This window comes from Macaca nemestrina, chromosome 6, assembly GCF_043159975.1.
Source record: "Macaca nemestrina isolate mMacNem1 chromosome 6, mMacNem.hap1, whole genome shotgun sequence".
Taxonomy (NCBI): domain Eukaryota; kingdom Metazoa; phylum Chordata; class Mammalia; order Primates; family Cercopithecidae; genus Macaca; species Macaca nemestrina.
The window spans coordinates 59590160-59616569 of record NC_092130.1 but is presented as its reverse complement, the minus strand read 5'-3'; the positions used below and the strand labels follow the sequence as shown (position 1 = coordinate 59616569).

The window sequence follows — 26410 nt, the reverse complement described above, 5'->3', positions numbered from 1 at the left end:
CATTTTACCTGATCTTTGAAAAGAGACATTTTGTGTTTTCCAGGATCTCCATTCAGAGAATTCTGTGGTTCAAAAGAGAGGGGTCTGAGAAAAAGTAACATTTATTAAGCAACCATTTTATGCAATGTGGAGTATTTTACATATGCTACTTTAATTCCCATAACAACTCTTTTCAAATAAAAATTGCATAGGACAGGTTAAACAGACAAGAAAGATTTTATTCAAACGGTGTCAAGATAAGATTAGTTCAATAAGGGAGAAAGATTGAACTCAACTTCATGGAGACAAAAGACAGGCTGTTTTTGCCGCTGCTGTAAGCTATTGTGGGAAGGAGGTTGGTCAATGTGATTAGGCCATCTGTGTTTGCTAATGACCACTTATCAAAGTTAAGCTCTTACCCTCTGATAGACACTGGGATATAGGGAGTTTATATATAGGGACACTATCTTTTTTGATGATTACATTTCAAAGGAATGGTTCCCAGATTGAGAAAGATCTTCCTAGGTTGTAAAACTGGAAAGAGGCTGGGAGAAAAATTACATCTCAAAGGAGCAAGGAAAATCTACAATTGAAGGGTTTCTAGACTAAATGCTCTAAGAAAAGGGATGTCAGAGGCTTGTAGTCTTATTTAACATTTAGAAGAGCTTAGGGGACTGTGAAGGCCATCGTGTTCACCATTAAAGTTACTTACTAAGAGCCTGAGGCTTGGAGGTTTTACTTTTGCTTGCCCTAGTCTCCCAGCTATTACGGGACGGAGTAGAACCATGACCGTAATTCTGATATGCTCCAAAGCTTGTGACCTTACCAATACACTTCAGGCTTACAAAAGTCCTCCATGGGAGGAGAACGCTGACCCAAATAGGAGGGATTGTCACATATTGGGTCCCGAAACTCTTCTAGATACTTTTGGAAAAATAAACTCTCTAAGGAAGTTCTGTTCATTTAAAACTATTGTAAGCTACATGTTCTATGGCTTTCAACAACTGGAATGTTTCACTGACTTAAAAACAGATGACGCTTTAAAGGAGGAAGAGCCGTATAATCTGCCTGACTGTTATGTTCCATGTTTTTAATAATGGTTTCTTACAGACAGCACATGAGTCTCTTAGGATATTTATGACATAGCTCTAGGAAATTTCCATTTACCCTCTTAAATGAAAATTTATTCTGCACTACTCAAGAGTTAAGACACTATTCTTGATAGGTGAAGAAGAAAATAACAATTAAAGACAATTATTTCAATTGTTAGTAAAGAGAATTTCTTTTATTAAAACCTTAAGGGAAACACGCTATGAAAAAGTTGCCAGGTGCTCTGAAGGGGCAATTCTCTTGCATATGAGGATGAGGCTTGTCAGCTGGGAAAACATCCTGGGATCAGATCCGGGTGGTGGGCTGTAAACCAATGGCCTAGTGAGACAGAAGTCTTCATCTCATTTAATTACTGTTTAGCTTTTAGCTTCTGAGAATGAAAAAAAAAAAAAGTATATATTTTCTCTGTACAGGATCAGTGTACATGAAAAGATAAATATTTTCACCATAATAATTTGTCTTGATTTTTAATGTAACAAATTATAACTATCTAATTTGTCAGTATTTCTGACAGTGAAAACACCTTTCTCATCCCAGTTAAATCTCCTAAATTTAGTAGCCTTCAGGGTTGTACATTTGCCTTTCCCAGTCATGCATTTACTATAAAGTAGTCAATGTTGTTCATTACTCCTGCTCTTTATCTTAGGTTACATGAAAGACAAAAGTTCCTCTTCGTGGTAATGAATTTATCAAAAACTTTTAAAGTTAAATCAAATGCTCTAGTTATGGCTAGCAGTTATTTATCTCAACTTTTCAACAGAGTGGTGATTAGTTGCTTTTATTCTCTTTTTATAAAAGCAGTAATGAGCTCCTGGTTGGATTTTAATTGTCAGGAAATTATTTCCTTAGGATATCTTGCATGAAATTACCTCAAAACATCTTTACTTGAATATATGAATATTCCAGTAAACGTCAGACAGGAAAAGCTAAAAATGTTATTAATGTTGAGGAAATAAAAGGGAAAGTGTAAAGGAGACACTTGTAATTTTATGAAGTAAGTGTACAAAGCAATTATCAAATTATGTAAACATTAAAGAAAGATATTCGTGGATTAAGTATGTCAGTTTCAGAACCCAATCCTACCAAAGGAGACCAGAATTAAACTAAGTGTACATGCACAACTTAAATTTTTTTAAGAGTTTGTGGAAATAGAGGGCAGAGTTAAAGAAGGTTCCTGAGCATTATTAAATGCCTTTAGTTTAAATTAGCACTTGGTTATGGTGGAATCCCTGGGCCATTCTTAATTGATCATCTACAAATGATGCCAAAACTTGCAGGAAGTCTCTGCAGGAAAGAGTTTTATTGTTTGTTCAAAATATGTTCTGAATTTATCTTTACTCTTTGGCACATTCTTTTTATTTATTTATGATGATGATGATGATGATGATGATGATGATGATGATGATACAGAATCTTGCTCTGTTGCCCAGGCTGGAGTGCAGTGGCGCGATCTCGGCTCACTGCAAGCTCCACCTCTCGGGTTCCCGCCATTCTCCTGCCTCAGGCTCCCGAGTAGCTGGGACTACAGGCGCCCGCCACCACGCCCAGCTAATTTTTGTATTTTTAGTAGAGACGGGGTTTCACCGTGTTAGCTAGGACGGTCTCGATCTCCTGACCTCCTGATCCACCCGCCTCCGCCTCCCAAAGTGCTGGGATTACAGGCGTGAGCCACCGTGCCCGGCCTGGAACATTCTTTTTAAAAATTCTTATAATTATATGTAATTTTATATATTATGGGCTCTTTCTGGAAAAAAAAATGAAAGAAACAGTTTTATTAACATGAAACACCAGATAAAATCCCTTGATCTTAGCATAATATTTTTAAACCAAACAATGGCTTGATTTAAACAGTATTTATTCTGGTGATGGTTTGTTTTTAAACTCAAAGTGGCCTGGTACAAGTTGATGGTATTTGAGGGTTTTGCACTGGTAAAATGCTTGTGCTTATAGAAGCAAATACCAATTGAGAAATACCATGGCTATCTTGAAATAAGGATACTGTTTCTACCATGATTATGGAGTCTGAATTATAGGCACCTCTAAACACAGTCCTACAATCAACAAGTTCTTTCCAATGAAGTTCTTTCAATCTGTATTTTGGAAGGGTTACAATTTATGTTTCCCTGTACGGTGTTTTTCTCTCAGGTTAATGTTAATTGTAAGCGTTCCAAAATATAGTTTTTAAGATGCAATTAAGCTTCTTAATTTTATTTTGCAATGTTATTTTTAAAAAAACAATTATATGGATACACATTAGTTGTTCATATTTATGGTGTACATGTGACATTTTGATATAAGCATGTAATATGAGATGATCAAATCTAGGTAATTGTGATATTCATCACCTCAAACATTTATCATTTCTTCATGTTGTGACCATTCTAGATCTTCTAGTTTTTTGAAATATACAATGAATTATTGTTAACTATAGTCTCCTCTTAGTCTATCAAACACTAGATCTTATTCTTTCTATCTAGCTATATTTTTGTACCTGTTAACCAAACCCTCTTCCTCCCTACTCTTTATTACCCTTCCCAGCCTCTGGTAACCAACATTTCACTCTCTGCCTTCATGGGATCAGGTTTTTTTCAGCTCTCACCTATGAGTGAGAACATGGGATAGTTGTCTTTCTGTGTGTGATTTATTTCACTTGACATAATAACCTCCAGCTTCATCCATGTTGCTTTAAATGACAGGATTTCATTATTTTTATTGCTCAATAATATTCCCTTGTATTTAAATATCACATTTTCTTTATCAGTTTATCCATGATGGGCACTTAGGTTGATTCCATATCTTGGATATTGTGAGCTGCAATAAACACAGGAGCGTAGATATGTCTTCAATATATTGATTTCCTATCTTTTGGATATATAACCAGCAGTGAGATTGCTGGATCATGTGGTAGTTCTACTTTTAGTTTTTTGAGGCTTCTCCATACTGTTTTTCATGATGGCTGCACAAATTTACATTCCTAACAACAGTATATGAGCTTTCCCCTTTTTCCGTATCCTGGCCAGCATTTGTTATTTTCTGTCTGTTTGATAAAAGTCATTTTGACTTGGATGAAATGATATCTTTTTATCATGTGAATTTCCCTGATGATTTTACATTTCTCTTGATGATTAGTGATGTTTAGCATCATAGCTCTAGTGGTACAATCGGCTGGTGCACAGTACATACAAGGCTTTTTTAAAAAATCATCATTTTAGTGGGAGGAAAGGGGAGGATCTCAAAGTTGTTATTGGTTACTGAAAACCTCATAGGCTCTAGCTACTCTTCCCATAATATCCAGTGGAAAAAAAAATACTCATTATGGAGGCATGCGAACAGCAAGAAAGTTTATAGACCCTCTAAAAGGATTAAAATTAGAAATATTTTTAAAAATTTTAGCCAGCTTGTCTGAACTACCACATGCATGGTAGCTCACCGACCTCACTCCAAGTTACAATCTAGTCTGTTATTACAGATGTCTCTATAGAACTTATTGCTGCTGTATTAGTTATCTATTGCTGCTGTAACAAGTATGACAAGATTGGTGGCTTAAAAGGGCACAAATGTATTATTATTATTATTTTTAAAATTCAGCCCCATGGTGATTGTTAGAAATTGCCATTGTCAAATATCAGACTTCAAGTCATCATGGTGAGATATTGAGAAAAGTTTTCGATTAGCAAGAATCATACCTTGGATAAACCTCAGTGGGTATAATACTGCCTCTTTGTGAAGTTTGTATTATAATTCTTATACACAGAAGTCTAAAATGGGTTTCACTGGACTAAAATAAAAGAATTGATAGGGCTATGGTCCTTTGTAGAGAATCCACTCCCTTTTTTTTTTCCCCAGCTTCTAATGGCAACCTGCATTCCTTGGCCCTTGGTCTGTTCCTCCATCTTCAAAGGCAGCAAAAGACTGCTTAAGTCTTTCTCACATTGTATCACTCTGACTCTGGGTCTTCTGCCTTCCTCTTCAACATTTAAAATTCTCTTGTTATATTGGTCTCATTGGATAATGCAGAAAAATTTTTTTCCCATCTCAAGGTTAGTAGATTAGCAACTTTTATTTCATCTGCAATTTTAATTCCCCTTTGCCATATAACAGCATATTCATGGATTATGGGGATTAGAATGTGGGCATCTTTGGAGAGCCATCATTCTGCCTAACACAACTACAATTGTTTAACTTCTAGTTTACTTGTTTTTTTTCTGTTTTCTCCCACCAGAGTATAGACTCAGTGTAGAGTCGTAATCATGTCTGTCTCTTTCATTTTCTCCTGATTGATTGGATGAAGACCGAATAGAGGAATGAAAACAATATGAGGTGTCTAATGTGCTGTTTTCTATGATTTTAGCTTGCCAGATTAATACTACTACTCTATGCTGATTAAGAACTATCTGAGATTTACCCAAATGTTCAGCAGAAGGATATTAATCAGTATGTCACTTTATTACTCATAAAATTTAGATATGTGATCTGGGTCATATAGTCCTATAGATACATCTTTCCTGGATTGGACCCACTTGGCCACCAGTTCTGAAGCTGCCTGAAGCTGTGCTGGACAAAATCCTGCTTTTATTATAGATTCAAGCCTTGTAGCGCATAAGAGATAGTCCACGAGAGAGTCTATGATCTGCAAAGGGGAGGGCTTAAGCCAAGAATGATCTTCCTTTCTTCCAAATTCACCAGATATCTTGCACTTGTCTTTACAGGGAGGGATAAGGGATTTACAGAGAGAGGCCAGGAATGTTACTCTATGGAGCCCCTCCCATGGACATTTGAAGTGAGAGGAAAGGCAGTTATTATGTTAGCCTTAATTTGACCACCTGTGTATTATATTTTTCCTCTAATTAACAAGTTTCTGATTGTATGTTGTTAGTGCTCTGTATATCACTAATGGCTGGGCTAAATTCAGACTTTTTTATCACATAAATTTGAGGTATACAACATGATGTTTTGGTATACGTATACATAGTGAAATGCTTACTACATGTAAGCAATTTTACATATCCATCACCTTCTGTAGTTACCTCTTTTGTGCGTGGTAAGATAACTTAAAATCTACTCTTTAGCAAATTTTCAATATACAATAAAAAATATGCAATAATACAATACTATTAACTATGGTTTTCCTATTGTACATCAGATCTCTAGACTTATTTATTCTACATAAATGCAAGTTTGTACCCTTTGACCTACATCTATACATATCTTCCCCACTGTTGTACAATTTCTATGTATTTGACTTTTTCTCTTCTTTCTTTCATTTTATTTTTTAGATTCCACATATAAGTAGGACTATGCACAGCAAAGGAAGTAATCAACAAAATGAAAGGGAGCCCTACAAATTGGGAAAAATATTTGTGAACTATATATCTAATACAGGTATATACATATATGTTTAATATTCAAAATATATAAGAAACACAATTCAATAGTAAAAGAAAAAAAATCCAATTTTAAAATGGGGAAAGGATCTGAATTAACATTTTTTCCAAAGAAGACCTACAAATGACAGATATATGAAAAGGTGCTCAACATCACTAATCTTCACTAATATTTAGGGAAATGCAAATCAAAACCACAATGAGTTATCAGTTTGTACTTGTTAGCTGCTATTATCAAAAAGTCAATTGATAAGGGTTGGCAAGAGTACTGAGAAAAGGGAACCCTTGCACACTGTTGTTAGGAATATAAATTGGTACAGCCATTATCAGAGACAATATAGAGGTTTCTTAAAAAGTTAAAAATAGAACGGCCACATGACCTAGCATATACATATACAACCAAAGGAAATAAAATTAGTAACTTGAAGAGATATCTGCCCTCCAGTCTTCATTGCACCATTATTCACAATAGCCAAAATGTGAAAACAACCTGGGCTCATGGACAGATGAATGGATAAAATATTGTGAGGCACAACAGATAAACACACACATACACACACACACACACACACACACAGATATTACTTAAAAAAGAAGAAAATACTGCCATTTGTGACAACATGGATGAACTTGGAGGGCACAATTCTAAGTTAAATAAGCCAGACATAGAAATAAAAATACTGCATAATTTCACGTATGTGTAAAATCTCTTTTCAGACTCTTGTAACCTAGATACATAAATGTAGCATAGTATATCTATAATCTGTGCATATACAAGGCTTTCAACTTTCCTTTCATGGGCTAGGGAAAGAACATCCTGACTAATCCAGACATGTTTTCAGGTACACAGAAGAATTTTTTTTTTTTTAATAAGAAACAGTAAATATAAAATGAAAACATTTTTTTCTTGATCTTTATAGTTCTCCATTTTGAAAAGTAGTAAAATCCATATTATGTGTGGGAAACAGCAATTCACAATCAGAAAATTTGTGAAGTTTTGATTTTAAAACTTGTGTGATTAAACCATTCATATTGTGGACAAATAATCTGAGTCCGAAAGGCAGTAAGTAGCTTGCCCACGTTTTCATAGCTCCACAGTGACCCAGAGTTAGAACCAAGGCCTTTTCCTCAGTAGTTTTTCCTCTTTTTCTGTTTGTTTCATAGTACATCTTTTTATATGATAATTTTAAGATTAATAATTGTTAAGATTAATAGTATATGGCTACTATAACAATTTGAGCATTTAAATATGTAATAGTACAATTAATTAATAAGAATATATTTAGAGTGCCATGAAAGCATGTGAACGCACTTTAACTTTCAAAGCAATCTTTTTCCAAGTGGTTCTCCTATATCAAAAACCAGATTTATATTAGAAAACTGCTCCCTGTTCAAAGTTTTGATACATTTCCAAGACACATGAAAATTCCTAGTGTTCTTAGATTTATATACTTGATATTTTATAATCAGAAAACAATTTATAAGGAAAAATTCTGTAACTTAATTTTTTTCAGGAAAACAATTTCTTCTTTGTGCTTGATGTATTTATAATATGATATTAAATCACAATATTAAGTTCACTAAAAGAAATAGCCAAAATGCCAAGTGTGATTGTTATAGTTGATAATTAATATTGAGCAATTTATTAGAACATTTATTAAAATCAAATATAAAAGAACATAATGTGAAATATATAATTTGAACTAATTTAATATTCTGAGAAAGAAAGTATTGCGATCAAAATTACCTTTTGCCAAAATTGATTTGGAGTGGGAGGTATAGAAATTTATTGGTTGCCTGTGTATGACTCCTGTAAGTGACAACCTTATTTACATTTTCAACTCTGAAATGCAAATCAAAACCACAATGAGATACCATCTCGCACCAGTCAGCATGGAGATTATTAAAAAGTCAAGAAACAACAGATGCTGGCGAGGCTGTGGAGAAATAGAGATGCTTTTACACTTTTGATGGGAATGCTAATTAGTTCAACCATTGTGGAAGACAGTATGGTGATTCCTCAAGGATCTAGAATCAGAAAATACCATTTGATCCAGCAATTCCATTACTGCATATATACCCAAAGCAATATAAATCATTCTACTATAAAGACACATGCACACATATGTTTACTGCAGTGCTATTTACAATAGAAAATACATGGATCAACTCAAATGCCCGTCAATGATAGACTGGATAAAGAAAATGTGATACATAGACACCACGGAATACTATGCAGCCATAAAAAGGAATAAGATCATGTCCTTTGCAGGGACATGGATGAAGCTGGAAGCCATCCTCCTCAGCAAACTAACACAGGAACAGAAAACCAAACACTACATGTTCTCAGTCATAAGTGGGAGTTGAAAAATGAGAACACATGGACACAGGGAGGGGAACAACACACACCAAAGCCTGTTGTGGATGGGGGATGAGGGGAGGGAACTTAAAGGACAGGTCAACAGGTGCAGCAAACCACCATGGCACATGCATATCTATGTAACAAACTTGCACGTTCTTCACATGTATCCCGGAACTTAAAAAAAAAAAAAAAAAAAAAGAAGTCGTAGTCGTAGCCAAGGTCATCTAGATTTTCTCTTCTGTTATCATCTTCTTTGTTGGGAGTTTATAGTTTTCTATTCTACACTTAGATCTGTGTTCAATAAAACCTTATTTACAGACAATATAAAAAATAAATACATTTTGAATTCTGAATGCTGATTCTAAAATTAATTATTGGATTTTATTATGAGTGGCACAAAGCACTGTGGAAAAGTCCATGGAAGCTTTTATGATTTCAATGTTTCACATTCGTAGCCCTTACTACTCAATGAAAACTATACAAACACACACATTCTATTTATGGCTTAATTGGGTATTAAGTAAGCTATAACTGAATCTTTCACAGGTGCGTTCAAAAGTCAAACTTGAATGAAAATATTTTTGATGATAATTCTTCATATGTATTAATATGATTTCTGTTGAGGACTATTGTGTCTTAAACTCTTTATCAATGCCATCTGCAATTTCACTTCTGAATTTCATTTCAGATTTCAAATACCGAATTATTTTGCCCTATGATAGTCTGATTATCATGTTAAAACAAATAAAGAAAGTAAAAGCAGTGGTGGGATATATGAAAATCAAAATAACTTAAACTGCTTGGTATTTTTTCTTTTGTAATTTTTTATGTTTGAACATCTCAGGAGATACACTATATTGGGAAGTTTGCTGCTGTCCCCCTCCTCAATATCTTCTCAGATGAAAAGTAAATAGAAATAATACAGGGAGACATTTATCAAGGCTTGCTGCTTTGCTCACATAGGCCTTCTCTCTACAGAGTAGATGTTGAAGCTCCACTCCCCTTTTGCTCACTGTGCACCAGAAAAATCTCTCTCCTTTATGGAATTCTGAACATCAAACTAGGAAGAGGCTTCAGCAGTGGCAAGGATTAGTTCAGCCACCAATATATCTCATCTGCATTCATATTACAAATTTAAACAGCAACAACAACAACAGCAAATCAGGAGAGTCTAGAAAAAGCAGCTCTAGAAATTGTCCAACATAAGGAAATGTACATCACTAAATCATTTTCTCCTACGTCTTTGCTACAGTTACTCAACATATATTTATTGGGGTCCTTCTTTGTCAAACCCTTTTCTAAATCCTCACTCTCCTTGACTTTGTGACCAGCAGAGCTCTGTCTTCCTGCCTATGTGACTGATTTTCTCAGGTAGCAGCCCTGATTTCCTCTTGCTCTTTGAATCAAGTGAATTCCATCTCTTTTGTTTTCAACCCTTCTCATTTTGTCAAGGAGATATATATTTCCACTATCTACTCCATAAACCAGTGTCAGATATCTGAGGAGCTTTAGCACTTTATCACCCTTTTACATGTTTTTCTTCTTTCCTACCCCAGCTGTTTCAGCAACCATATCACCAGCCCTAGCCCTTTAAAGACAAAATTGTGTTTTAATCTGCCTGGTACCACCAGTGGCTCACATAGTTCCTGAAATGGATGCAAGGCTTAACACATGGTCCTTGGGGGCTGGGCAAGGTGGCTCACACCTGTATTCCCAGCACTTTGGGAGGCTGAGGTGGCAGATCACCTGAGGTCAGGAGTTCGAGACCAGCCTAGCCAACATGGAGAAACCCCATCTCTACTGAAAATACAAAAATCTGGGTGTGGTGGCGGGCGCCTATAATCCCAGCTACTCGGGAGGCTGAGGCAGGATAATCACTCGAGTCAGGGAGGCGGAGATTGCAGTGAGCTGAGATTGCATCACTGTACTCCAGCCTGAGCAACAGAGAGAAACTCCATCTCAAAAAAGGAAAAGAAAACAAAACAAACAAAAATCATGGTCCTTGAATGAATGAGTAGAATGCAGGAGTGAGTGAATGAATCAGGATTCCTTAGCATTTAGTCTATACCAGGCAATGTGGTGGTACAGGTGAGGAAGATGGATGTGGCTCATATACTCAGTGAATTTACAATCTAACAATTTTTCATGACCTTGTCACCCATAGTTTGACAAGTATTTTGATGTTAAGTTGTTTTGTTATAATGCTGTGATGAACATATTACTAAAAAATGTTTTTCTACACTAATAATTTGGAATACATTTTCAGTTATAGAATTAATGGATGAAAACATACAAACACTTTAAGGTTTAAGTATTTACTATCTCCTCCACTTTCGATGTGTTAATAAAATAAGGATTTCTAACTAGTGGCAGATTCTTGTATATGTCTTTAGCCAGAGGAAAAATAATTCGAAAGAGAAATTTTATAGTTTCATATATTTTAGTTCTGATCTAGTCATTGTGTCTGATATTTTCTAGTTATCCTTGATTATTTATTTTTGAAACCTTCTAAAGAAGCTGATGAATAACCTGATGAAAATGATGAGTTGGTTAATAAACTCATGCAGAAGAGATTTGCATAGAAATCACAAAGCTACTTCTTACACCTGTGTATTTTCAATTTTCTACTTACCCACTGGCTGCAAACAAAATAACAATGCTGTCTGTCACATATGCAGTCCTTTTCTTCTTGCCTGGTAATAATCTAGAAAGATGATGGCATTTGACTTAAAAGGAAAAAGGGCTGATCTGAGCATTGTGCTATATTTTCTTTGAGAAGAATCTGATGTAATATCCTACCTCATCTGCCACTCTCTGTGAATCTGTGCTCCTTATAAATCAGTGTTTGAAAATAAACCACACTGTCTAGCATCAAGAGACTGTTAATTAAATTTGAATGTCACAACGAAAACTTTATAAACAACTATTGAGGTTTTATCTTTTAATATCAGAATCTAAATAGAAATACTTAGTGATGTTTGCTTTATACATTTAACTGAGCCTTACATTCAGTACTAAAAATTTAAAGTAGCAGCAATTTAATATTCTGCTTTTTTCCCTCCTCAATCTAAAAATTTATTGTGATTAAGACAAAAGATAAATGCCTTGTGGATTCAACCCATCATCTTTATAACGCACTACACTTCTTGGAACATTATTGAAAGTTCATACTGAGAGTGGAGGAGTTTCAAAAATCCCATAATGTGCCTCACTAATGCATGAGATAATATTTCCATGAAATTTTCCCATCTAATATTCACATCCTGCAGTGAAACAGTGAATGGTTAATATTCATTTACCATTTCTGTGGTCCTGCTTAATTAAGTGGAAAAAATCTATGTCATGTAGGACACCTCTGACTTCAAGTATCAGAAAACACCAACATACTGGCTTAAACATAGAGAAATTATCTTTCATACCAAGAGGACACACAACTCTGGGAATGGTGATTCAGCAGCAAATAGTACAGGCAAGAAACCAGGTTTTTTAACCTTTATTTTCTCTGGCAAACTCCCTTTACAATTGCTAAGTCCTTGCCCCATTATAGATATCACATACAGACTCCAAAGTCTCCGAAGGAGCAGTAGTCAATTCTTTCTTGTGTGTGTGTTTTTAAGGCTTATTAAATATTTTTTCAGAAGTCACCCAGCAGGCTTCCCCTATATTCTCATTGTCCAACATTGTGTCTACCACCTATACCTAAACCAGTCGTTAGAAATAGAAGTGAACTAGGATATGTAGTTACAATCCATGGTTTCCCCTGGTCCAGGAAAACCATCACTCAGCCATGGATTACATAGTGCATGGGGGTGAACCTAGAATATAATCAGGACTTTCTTACTAATGAATTATAGGGGTTCAGCTTTAGGCAGGCAGGCAAATATTACCTCAAAAATTAAACTAGATTCGGTCCCTAAAGTATTTTACAGTGTAGTGTGGGGAGCTAATGAAACGATAAATGATTGTAACCATTACCACAATGTATACCACTAATAGAATGCAACTGGGGTTCTCATTGAAGAAGGGGCATGTAATTTTAGATTAAGGGGAGTAGTCAGAGACAGTACAGCTGAGGAGAAGATTAGAGGACAGATATTATTGCTACCTGATTATAAATGAATGCAGTTTGGGCAATATGTCATAATTTTCTTCAGTGCATTAAGTTTTGACAAAATTGTGTAAGGTATCTTAAAGATTTTTGTTATTGCTTCAGTTACAAGTAAAATGTCATTGTTATATACTTTTCTTGGGATATATATTTACAAGTAAGATGAAATCTAAATCTTCATTATATTGTTAGATTTTATTTTTTCAAAGCTGGTGAGTTTCATTGACGAGAGTGATAATGACAATAATGATAGATAATCATAGTGTTACAGATAGATGTGATGGCAGTTTTGGTTTGATTGTGTATAATGTCAGATCAATTGCAGAAAATATTTTACTCTAAGGTTTTGTGTTGGTATACTAAACATCATTAAACTATTACGCAATAAAGTGACTCCATCAAGGTAATTTTCAATTATACTGTCACGTAAATAGTAGAAAACAGGTTGTCTTTTTCAATTTTTCTGTTATAATCACAAAAGGACAGAGAGATAGATATGAGGTTCTGGACTTGTTGCTGATGAGGAGATTTTTATGCTCATTAAATCCATTTTTGAATAGTACTATGATTTGAGACATATTGCATAACAACCAAATAAGCCGGTTGTCTGATGAAATGCATATATCCAATTCTAGGTAAAACTAAAAATTAGCATGGCAACTCTAAGAGAAAAGCTTTAATTTAAATTTTCTGTTTGTAGAAATGTTCAAATAAAATAGATTAATGACACAGATGTTACGACCCTTGTCTTTGGCACATCTTAGATTCAGTTAAGTTTATTTTTAAAAAATTATTGTATCTTGAGCTCATATATGAATTTATGTTAAGTGAGAATGGCATATGTTATATCTAATTGATTTGACATCCCTGAAAATTGTATAACATTTATCTAAAATAAAATATTTACCAAGTTTGTTCTTAATTTGGAAGAAGTCATAGCATATATTGCCTAAAAATTAAAGAAACTTATATAAACCCCTTCATATAGTGGAAGGTTTTATCAGTTACTTAGATAGACCCAAAGTAGAGCAAACATTTATTATATACTGTATATTATTTTATTGATATTTCATTTTGTCAACTGGTGGCAAAAGTGAAGTAATTATTCATAGCCATAAGAATAATAGTCTTGCCTCCTATCTCCTGACTTGCTAAAGGGGACCTCAGTCTCTGTGAATGTGGCACATCAAACTCAGGATTCAGCATGTTCTCTACTTTTATGTCCCTACTTATTTCACCCTTTCTTCCTTCCTTTTTCATTTCCATCATTTTTCTTTTTTGAATTTTCTGCTATCTACCAAAACTAAAGAATAATTTATTATTTTTGGGTGGATAGTTGATATCCACCCTCATTTCTCTTCCCTACTTTTTGATCAGGAGATTATAAAACTATTGAAATGTGGAAAATAAATATGTTGCCTGAATAATTGATTCAAAATAACAGAAAATTCTGCATTATGCAGTTTGATTATATTTGTATGTGTTCTATATTTAAGGCAAATGTTTTCTCAAAGTGTCTCTTGAACAGTTTTATGATGGATTTATATTTTTCCCATTTCATAGTTTTACTTAAATTAACTGTAAGTGTTAATTTTTGGGGTAAAAAAGATGGAATATTCAAATACCCTATCCTTCAGAGTTCATCAGTGTGAAAGAGGAGTCTCCCATATCTCAGAGAACTGTGGTAATCTTCCAATGGTAATTAAAGCATTATCTCATTTCATCATTTCATCATTCATCTCGCCATTTCCTGGAAAAGGTTATACTGATGACCATCATCATATGGAAACTTTTGAACATCATAATTTCTTGTCCAAATTACACATGTAAGTGTATGCTCCATAAATAGTTGTTGAATAAAATGTATGGAATTCAATTATCCATTCATCCATTTATTAAATAAGACTTTACTGAGTGGCTATTATTTACTACAGATTTTTCTAAGCACATAGAGATACACCAGTGAACAAAACAGATATTCCTGCCCTTGTCGAAGCTTATCTTAGGGGGAAACATAATCAATTACATAATAAACATTTAATAATTACATTATATGGGGTGTTGTAAGGTGATAAGTTCAATAGAAAAATACATACAGATCAGGGTGAGATGATCTAGAATGACAGGTTAGCAAGAAGGGGCATATAATTTGCAATTTGAAATAGCGGTATCATGTTTGACCTCAGTGAGGAGATAATCTTTTCAAGCTAGAACTTGGAAGCAGCTGAGAGACTAAGCAATGTAGTTATATGCATTATGGACTTTGGAGTCAGAGAGAAAAGCAAATGTGGAATCCCTAAAGAGGCAACACCCTTGAGTGTTTGAGAAAGGATAAGGAGTTCAGTGTGCCAAATTGTTGTGAGCAAGTAGTGGAAGGAAGCCACATTATATGGGACCTTCAAAGCCATTGTAAAGTTTCTGGGTTTTATACAGAAAACTAATGTGAACTGACTTACATTTTAAAATTATTGCTCCTGCCTCTGTGTTGAGAATATACTATAAAGAGGAGGAATTCAAGATGGAACAGCAGTTAAGTGGCTATTATAGCAATTCAGACAAAAAAATGGTGCTTGCACCAGATAGCCCAATTGGAAGTTATAAAATCTGTTAGTATTCTTTTCTTATTATTGCTATGCTTGGATACATGTGGGATACGTGTGCAGAACATGCAGGTTTGTTACGTATGTATACATGTGCTTTGCTGCACCCACTAACCTGTTGTCTACATTAGGTATTTCTCCTAATGCTATCCTTCCCCTAACCCCCTACCCAGCAACAGGCCCTGATGTATGATGTTCCCCTCCCTGTGTCCATGTGTTCTCCTTGTTCAACTTCCACTTATGAGTGAGAGCATGTGACTTGATATTCTGTTCCTGCGTTAGTTTGCTGAGAATGATGGTTTCCAGCTTCATTCATGTCCCTGCAAATGACATGAACTCATCCTTTTTTATGGCTGCATAGTATTCCATCTGCTAGTATTCTTATAGAGCCAAGATTTCCTAGGTTGTGAGAGAAAAAGAAAAGACTCAGATACTATCGTTCTGTATATCTCAGGGTTAAGCATTCTCTTTAAGAACAATACAGAAATCTAAAAATGAGGTAAGCTCTTGGCAAGATATATTATGTTGAACTTTAATGTAATAAATTATAGGATTTATAGAGTCAACAGCCACAACAACTGTGGTTCACATTTATTGAATGTATAGTAAGGTCCAGACTTTGTAGGAAATGTTCTTACACATGTTATATCTTTCAGTCATTTACAATATCTGAGGGTTCTAGTATTTTTCTATCTCAAGCCAATGGAAAATCCCAATGTAAAAAAGTATGAAATCACTAAAATTCTGGTAAAAGAGCTAATGAACAGTCCTGATATCTCAGTTACCTTGGAAGCTCAAATTTTCACTAACCTGAGCAGTGTAGCAAAGTGGTGAAGCTTATGAACTCTAGAGCAGACTGTTTCATTACCATAGTTGTCTCTACCACATACTGCTGTGAGAACTTGAATAAGTTACTTAATCATTCTTTCTCTAAGCTTTTGTTATCTGTAAATTTTGGGTAGCAATGGCACCTGGAGTTGTGGGAATTTTCTTTCTCTGTAGATCTGTAAATATAGAGACAAGACATATTTTGTATATATATAAAATATATATATTCTTAAAGTATCTATCTCTATATTTATATCTATACTCTCCATATATTTTAAGAATTAGGTATATAATAAACTATAAACTTTTACTAAAACTGACATTTTAACAAATATTAAAATTGTTTAATACATTCATATCAAAGTAAAAAATTGGATACAATTTAATATTCTATATAAATAACATTTCGAATTGTCACTTTCACTTTTGCATCAATACCATCATTGTAGCTCATTCTATAAGAATTTTATAGAATTATATCTAAGGATATGGAATCTAAAGTAATTTGTAATTATTAATAAAATGGTTGATTTTACACTGGACTCAGAAGAATTGATTACATGGTAGTGGCCAGCATTATGCTTCATATCTGGTATGTATTTGGTACTCAATTTATATGTTTATTTTCTGAGTAACTTCATTGCAATTTCACTTGTGCTTTTATAAAACATAAAGCCATATTCATTTCTATGCATCTTATCAGTAATTTCAGCATGGAAAAGAGAAAATTCTTGTGCTGTCTATGAGAAATAGTTTTTCTAAGTAAATTAATAATTTAAAAAAGGATAATTACAAAAATTCAATGACTTTAACCATATAATGAACATACAAGCAATATGCTGATGTCAAATAGCATTTTATATATTCAATAAAGCAAATGTGCCGGTACTTGTATTTGACAATACAAGTCATTTATATTAATATTTGTGCCAGACAGAAATAAGACTCTTGATTTTCACAATGCTTGAACTTCACACTGTTTATAAATTACTCAAGCATTTATTGCGATTACTCCAGACTAGTACATTTCCTGTGCTTCTGAATTGCCTGGCATTCCAGGCCACGCACTTCTTCTTCATTTATTTTGTCCCTATGCAGTACATATTTATTTAGTTAAGACTTTTTCTTGGTATTACGTTATCATTTTTAAATATTCAGAATGCTTTATCGTCCAACGTGGGATTATTCGAAGCTATTAATTTTATTTTATTCTTAAGGTTTTGCATTAATATGAAGTGGTTTTTAATTTTATGATTATTAAATAAGAAAATGAGAAAATACAGACAATTATGGCATAAAAAAGCACAAAACTAGCCATAATCTTAAAACGCAGGTGATCTCTGTTTGCAATATTTTCTTCCAGTCTTTGAATATGTTTTTCATGGTTGACATCCTAAGCATATGGCTTTCTCAAACTTTTATTAGCTTTCCCAACTGGCTATTAATTGCAAATGAACTTCAGACACTCTATCTTAGGTTCTCTTCCCTGCAAACTTACACTCTCCTAAAACCCTACTGGGAATTGCATGACATTTATTAATTAATTTGGGAAGAATTAACTTATTTTCACTATACTTAGTCTTCCCACAGAATTGTAATTAAGAACGCAGGACCTGCAGCCACAGACCGAGCGTTCAAATTCTAACTCTAGCACTTGCTGTGTATGTAATGATTAATAAGTTGCTTCTCCTCTCTCTATTTTAAATTCCTCTTCTGTAAACTGGGGATGAGGACTGTGTCTATTCCTAAGGGTTGCTGAGAAAATTAAATGTGCTTATTCAGGTGAGCACTTAGAATAGGGCCTGGAACACCGTGAATTCACAATAAATATTAGCTACTATTTTTCATGGATTATATATTATGATTTTCAGTGACTGATTAAATCTCTCATTACATTTATCTTCATATAGATTCCATGAATCATGGTAATTTTATAATTTTGCCTGTTTAACTTTTTGACATTCTTCAGACCTAAACTTACCTGTCAAAATGTCACTTCTTCAGGTGACCTTTCAGATATCTCCCTACCCCCACATCTATTATGTTCTTGTAATATCCTGGACTTTCCTAGCACAGCATCTCAGTGCATAATTAAATTGCCGTGTAACTCATTTATTGTTTCATCAAATATATAGGAAGAGTCTACCACATACCAGACATTCTTCTAAGCTTCAACGACTAATAAACTGAGTTCCAGCCTTAATGGTATCTGTATTCTGGTGGGGGAGATATGAAAATAAAAAAAAAAAAAAAAAAAAAAAACCATGTATAGTATAATTTCAGTAGCAATAAATATTTTGAAGACAAATATTTGAAACATGACCGGTGAACATGTCATCCTTTTATCTTGAAAAAGATTATTAGAGAGAGTACTGTGAGAAGATAATTGAAAAGATAACTGGATAAAATAAGAGAACAAGACATGGTGCTATCTGGAGAAAGCGTATTTCCACCAAAGGCAGAATTGTATAAAGCTGCTGAAATGAGAGCCAGCTGGGGCCTTATGAGGCTTGGAGGCTGAAGCAGAGTGATGAACCAGGAGTAGGTAGAAGTTGTGTCATGACAAGATCAGGACTATATGATTAACTTAAGTCTCATGTTCAGGACTCTGAACTCCTTGAAGTTGTAAATTTGACACTTCGTTTGTTTGTTTGTTTGTTTTTCACATTCAAGACTTAACCCAGAATCTGACCCATAGTGCGTCTTCAGTTAAATAGGCCAGGTGTAGTAGCTCATACTTGTAATACCAGTGCTTTGCGAGTCCGAGGCAGGAGGATCACTTAAGGCCAGAAGTTTAGACCAGCCTGGGCAACACAGTAAAACCCCCATCTCCACACAAAATAAAAACACACACACACATTAGTCAGGCATGGTGTCATGTGCCTTTAGCCCTAGATGCTTGGGAAGCTGAGGCAGAAGGATTGCTTGAGCCTAGGAGTTTTAAGTTAAAGTGAGCTATAATCATACTATTGCATTCCAGCCTGAGTGACAGAGGAAAAATGTTCTTACTGTGGAATTTTCAGGCTGCAGTTCTCAACTGTTTATACACCTTTCCCTACTGTAGTGTGATAGCCTTGAGTGCAGAAATTATTTTACTCTTCTGAGTGCTTAGGGTCCTAAAAAATAAAATATTGGGTAACATTGATTTTCAGTAATTTTTTCTTGAATTAATGAATGAGTGAATGAATACTATAGTGAGAAGGCAGAAGAACCCCTGCTATCTAAGGAAGGAAATTAATAGTTTCCACTTGCAGCATATTATTAGTCCATCCTCTTTGAGACTCCAGAGCTGTGGGTGATGTAGTCATGCCAATGTTTTGGAAAGGTCTTGGGAAAGAGGGGAATTGTTATGCTAAACACGTGCCTTTCTACTTGGCACTAAGTTTGTTCATTTTATGCCATTAAAAATATTTTTTACACAGTTTAGTACTGAATATAGTGAATAACAGAATTCCATAGACTGCATGTTATTTTGGTAGTTGCTGATAATGCTTTAATTTAAAAATATAACGAAAGTTGGGATGTAAATAGTGCTTTTATGCTAAACAAAAGAAAGGCAAAGATTATATCCTTTGGATTCAAGCAGTAGTAGTAATTATCTGTGGATGTCAAGAAATCACAATTGCACTTTTCCTCCGTAAGCCTTTCGTGGCAGTGCAGCAGGGGGTAAACATTAAGACTGACAGTTTAAAGGTCTCCCAGTGAGGGAATATGGAGACAGTAATGTCTGCACAACTTTCCTCAACACCACATAGTATTTTGATTTTTTAAAAATACAGATATTTCAGAATCATATATTAACAAATTTCAAACTGTTCTCTTCTGGCTCCTGACAAACAGAAATGGCATGCAGATGGGAAAAGGCCGCTGTCATAATCATAAGTTACTATTTGGATTCTTACAAATTTTAATATTTCTTAGTTTAGTTTGTTTAATAGCTCATGGTTTGATACGATTTGATAGTTAATAATGCCTTGAACAAAATAGATGACAAAGGAGTACTTGCTGTTGATTTTACTCATTCGGAATGTAGGTTAATGGACAGGTCTTATCTATTGCCCCTTCTGACTGACGTGTCCACTTTTGATGGTGAGAAAACATTCAGTGTCAACTTCTCATAGAAATGGGCTGAATTCAGGGCTGTATTTACTTAGAAGGCCTGTTTGAATATCTCCATGGCAAACTGCCTTGTCCTTCTACCGGCCTAGGTAGTAGCATTGTTACTATAGTTAATAAAAGAGTAGCAAAATGTTTTTCTTGTTTTCTACATTTGTCTTCTAAAATAGTTATTCATATTAAATGGGTCAGCTGCTCATCAACCCACTGAAATCCCCTTTCAGCCCCAGAACAACACTGAAGCTTTCTTTCAAGCCAATGGCATCCAGTTAATCACCAATTGATCATCCACTGAATGATCAATGTTCTGTCCTGTAATTGCCTCCTTCCTTGATTTCTAAAACTTCACCTACTGGTATTTTCTTTTACTTTTTTCTCTTTTTGTGTCTCAAGTTTTATTTCTTCTTTATGCCAAGTACATCTGCTGCTCCAAGATTCTGTACTTGTCTCCCTTTGCCTTACATGTTGCATATTTTACTGTGATAATCCCTTCTGGTTTTATGGCTTCAAGTCTACTTACAAGCTGGGGACCCTCCAGTTGGTGTCTTCCGAAGAATCTGCTCTTCCAAATTTCTAATCTGTGTGTTCACCTGCCTAATCTGTATATTCACATAACTCCATTTGGGTATCCTGAAGGCAATGTGAAGCCAATGTGTCTGAGACAGAATTCAGGCTCCTCCCCACAAACCTGTGCTGTTCTTTCCTTTGCAACTTTTCCAGCAGACACCCATTTTAGTAAGCCAGGAGAATAATGTTTAAACACTTAGAAAAATTTCTTTATCTGTGAAATGAGAATAATATTTGTCTTGAAGAATTACTTTGCAGATATGTAATGAATTTAGCAAACAATGTGGTTTTAAAAATCTTTATTGATGCCTGTATAATATATACAAATAAAATTAAGACTTTAGATATTTATGTTAAATATCTAACATATTCTGACATATTCTAACATGGATATGTGAGATATCTAAATATATAACATATTCATGTTAAAATATGAAAATATAGAAAATAAGAAAGTTTACTAGTAGAGTTTCCTATATGTTCATTTTTTAAATCACTAAGAAAACTTTTAAATACATAAAATGCTTGAAAATCTTACAGATTAGACAAATGCATTAATAATAGAAGAAACCCTGAATGTAATCTAAATATTCAAAAATAAGATTGCGTTACTATAGAATATCTATTCAACAGAATATTAGGCAGCTATTGAAAGTAGTGTCAGTGTTCGTAATATATCACATGAAAAAAATTATTATATAGAATTACATATATGGTTTGGTTAAATTATATATAAAATAAATTTCAAAATACAGATTGTAAGTGTATGTGGAAGCTGAGATTAATTTTTAAAATAGTATTTACTATAATTTGTTTTTACAGTTTAGAAAACAAAAATTGCTGAAGCAACAGTTTCTGATCTCAAAAAAAAAAAAAAAAAAAAACCAAATAAGTATAAGCATTAAGACATACTACAATAGTTTGATATAGTAACAGTAAGAAGTTTATTTTTTCAAAAATAACCTTTTTTTACACAGGATCCTGGAAGGATGTTTCATTTTAAACATGAGACACAAAGACAACAAATTATTTTTTCTGTTTTCTATTAAGGAGACAATTCTTAAAGTTATTAAATTTTGATGATATAATTATGAAATGATGTTAAGGGTATTTTCTCCGTTGATGGCAATTATACCTGTCCAGATCATACTAAATTCCCATATGGTATCCTTATTTTAGCAAAGAATGAAAGGGGGTGATTTGGAATCAAATATGAACTTGAGCTTTTCTAGTTTTGTTTTCTCTTGAGAATTTATGTTGGTATTTTCAAGAAGAGAATTTATTCAGACTCTACAGGGAAATGCTTTATCTGTCTGTCAAAGTGTATGGAGTACTTTTCTGCATCTGGGCAGCAGTAACCTGCAGTCCAGGCACTCAAGTGCCTAATTTGTGGCATTGTTTACTCTACTTATTCTTATAGCAGCCACATACTACTTTGAAATCATATGTTGGTGATTATGTTTGAAGCCTGCATCTATTATTTGAGAATCTTACTGCAAGGCTATATGCATCTTCAAAGTGAATAAATGAAGATTTAATTTGGTGCTTATACCGCACAGAATGCCTTAAATACCAGGTGTTCAGTATATCATGTATGCTTTCCCCTACCTTCCCTAAGCCATTTTATTCTAACAGATGCTGCAGGAGACTGTTCCTTCCTTCTGCTGAAACCAGTGGGGTTCTGATAGCATATTTTTGCAGATTCACTGCTCATGATGAAATCCTTTGAATTCTAAAGTGTTACATTTGTAAAACTTCCTCTAAGCCTCACAGAATTTAGTAGAATCCATCGAGGCACGACAAATGTGAACATGTGAATTGACTTAAGGAAGGACTGTATATTTTTTTAATAACTGAAGAAAGTCAGTAGTATCATAAACATGGATGGTTTCTAAAATCAGACATTTCTGGATTTGTATTCAGATTCATGCTCTCCAGCTGTGTGGCCATAGGTAAATTTGTGTCTCTCTGAACCCATGTCTTCTTATCTACTAACGTGGCAGAACAATACTTATTTCTTAACATAATTTTGAGAGTTAAAATGAAGAGTTGTGTGATAACATCTAGCCTTGTGATTGACAACTAAAAGACGCTCACTAATACATTTTTGGGTGTCTATTATGCGGCCAACATGGCACTAATAAATGATGATTGAACGGTCCTTCATTTACTAGGGTTTGAGTGTTTGTTTGCTTATTGTCTGTTTCTCCTCCAGTGGTTTGTAAGCTCCATGAAAGCAAGAATTTTATTTATTTTGTTCATGCATGGATGTTTGACTAAATAAATGAATGAGTGAAATATCCTCCAATATAAGTCTTTAAACTGGATAGTATATCCAAATGATATTGAGTGGAGAGTCTCAGAAAGTTCCTCACAAAACATGATCGAAGACAGGGAATGACAAACAGCATAGTTCCCAGGATAACTGCCATTGGTTTGATCTCACTGGGCTGTGAAGGCTAAGGCGGGGAAAAGTTGTATGTCACAGAGGGCTTTGCATGCCATGCCAAGAAGTTAACTTTTTTCTGCAGTCAAGTGGCTTTCAATCTTTGCTATGTGGATCCACATGGGCTCCTCACAGTGCCTCGAAAATGCCAAAGAAATGGAGAGATAGTCATATAGACAGGACTTTATTCTACAACTCCCATTTCTCTCCCGTAATCCCAGTATGAGACATCAACCAGAACTGTTATTTTCTTTATGCATTTAAATACTACTTTTTGAGTTTCTCTGTATGCTTCATTTTAGAAATCAATGTACTACTTTATGATAGATAGAAAAATAACTTTTTAGCAGTGACAATGGAGTATTTGGTGCAGGAGAATGGTATGAAGATTTTATACTTTAGATATATAATCTTAGCAGCTCTCTACAGGATGAATTCTCGGGCTTTTAAGGTAGGTAAAACAGTTAATCATGGTACAACCAGGGTGGAAAACACAGAGACACACATGGATTTTAGTGTGAAGATGTGCAATCAATTTAGTTCCTTCCTGTTATTGCACAACTTGTGGAATATCCAGCAAGAGGTGTCCGACTAAAAGTTAGGTAGACAAATATGATGATTGGGAACATTTCTGAGCTGAATACATAGATTTGGGTGTCATTTGCATAGTGGTCAAATTATAAGAGTTGATAAAAATTAACTAGTGAAGGTTCTTGAAGAGGGGCAGTGGACCAAGGATGGATTCTTAGGAATAACTGGCTCTTCAGAGACCAAATTGCTGGATAGAGTCCAGCAAGGAGATGAAGAAATGGTAAGCAATGTAAAAAAGAAAACTAGGACAGTTTGATTAACTAACTTGAGGTAATACGATAGTTTGGAAGCCATGGGCATGTTGAGTTTAAAAGGAATAAATGAAGGTATGAAATATAAGATGTCTATTGAATTGATGAAATAGAGAGTCAAAATTATGCTTCATGAATATGGAAAGCAAAATTGTTATTTACCCTGAGATGATCTTTCTAGCACTACCACATCATCTATGTTTAAATTATCGCAATGCTCAGCTGAGAATCTTTTGCTCTTTTTATTGCCTATGGACTCACTTATGTTTATTTAGTCTGAAAACTGTTCATATGGACATTAGAGTTAATTGTTTTGTCATTTATGAATATTGAGGAGTATGAATAAAGCACAAATTATATACCAGAACAGGATAGTCTTAAATATGAGCCCTTTAATCTCATGTTTAAAATATGGCATTTAGGTTTCATATTTGTGAGAAAATAGAGGTACAAGTTATACTTTGTATGTCAACAGATCTCAGAATCTAACAAGTTCTGTGCATGAATCTGATGGAATATTTCCCTGGAAAAAAAATAGAGATATATGTGGGCAGTAGATATTTGTATTTAAAAATCTATAGTAAACTAAAATATTTAATTCTGGAACACAGAGAACAAGAATTGTGAATTAGAAATCTTCATAGCTCTTCACATGCTCTTAAACTATAGGAGACGCCTTGCATAGAATGATTGGGAGCTTCAATTCCAATAAAATTTGGGGATTGCTGTTGTCACAGTGGTGTGCTGGATCTGGCTCGCACCACCTCATAGAAACCAATTTTATATACCATTTCTCAAGTTCACATTCAGTGATATCATGTTGGTAATTGCAATCAGGCATGGTGGAAATATTAACACCATGGAACTCATAAAAAAAACTACAGATAAAAGCTTGTTTCCACCCCTGAAAAGCTAGTTGTTAAAATTGACCAGCACATCACTGGATTTGCATCACTGACAGAAAACACAGAAAATGCAAAGGGCATTTATCTTCACCTTTAGTAGGACTCTTTTTTGTGCCTTAGTACATTAAAATACAATTGCATAAAGTGCTGTATCCATTCTTAATTTTCACAGCAAGACAAGTCTGGCAATGACAGTGCCTTATACACTAAATAGGACCGATTCTGTTTGAATGCTCACTCATTTAGAATATTGCATCATATTAACATGAACAGGCTCATAATCAATAATGCCAATAAAAAGCATTCTGCTCGCTAGCCAGAGAGACAGACTGGTGATAGCTATGTGGAAGATTCCCTGGTGAAAAGGCCCTGAACATAGCTGGTGAGAGAGACTGGTGCTGGTAGCCCTAGGGGGCTACAAATTGGTCTTGACAGAAATAGACACTCACCCTGGACTGGGCTTTGCTTTCCTAGTAGAAGATGCAAGTGCTCAGAGTACTACAGAGAAACGAAAATAAAAGACATTGCACAGATTTGGATGGCCAACCATCATTTCTTTAGACCAAGAAACACACTGTACAGCTCATAGTGTTCAGCAGTGCGCATAGAGATATCCTCCTCAGAGTAATAGTTTGGTAAGAATTATAATGGACAATTGGTTTATCAGTTGTCTAAAATAAGATAAAATTAAAACACGTAAGGCTGGTTTACACATCTTCATGAGTATGTTCATGCTTAACATGAGTAGAAGTAAAGGAATGTCCCCACTAGACTTTTCTTCCATTTTTGTTGGTTGATCTGAAAATGAGGGAGTGGGTAATGATGCTGGTGTGGCTATATAATTCTTGCCAAGGGAGCAGTATCCTGATATAATGATGATGCTATTTTTTCTTTCTTCCCACTATCACTTGATTTTTTTCCCTACCTGATGCAGTGGTCCTAGGATCAAGGCTGCAACCACAAGTGTTGGAAGCATATACAATTCCTAAGGAGAAACTGTAACTACGTTTTTAAACCTTAGGCCCAAATTCCTAAGGGCCTGATGGGGATAGGTTGCGCCTTTACCCCATCTGGCAAAAGTGGAGCTAAGAATGAGTGCATATATACTGCCTGATAGTAAAGATGGCCCACTAGGTCAGCACCTATGTAACCTTACCCCATAT

At 34.6% G+C, this 26410-nt stretch overlaps 1 protein-coding gene and 1 non-coding gene across 3 annotated transcripts in view; one reads left to right on the top strand and one right to left on the bottom strand.

Annotated features, from left to right (window-relative positions):
- The window catches only part of LOC105500037 (proline rich 16), a 317629-nt gene that overhangs the window by 226877 nt on the left and 64342 nt on the right, over positions 1–26410 (top strand). The window lies entirely within an intron of this gene.
- LOC112423386 (U4 spliceosomal RNA) lies at positions 4677–4820 on the bottom strand. The gene has a single exon (XR_003013859.2). It is a non-coding gene; the product is annotated as a U4 spliceosomal RNA (small nuclear RNA).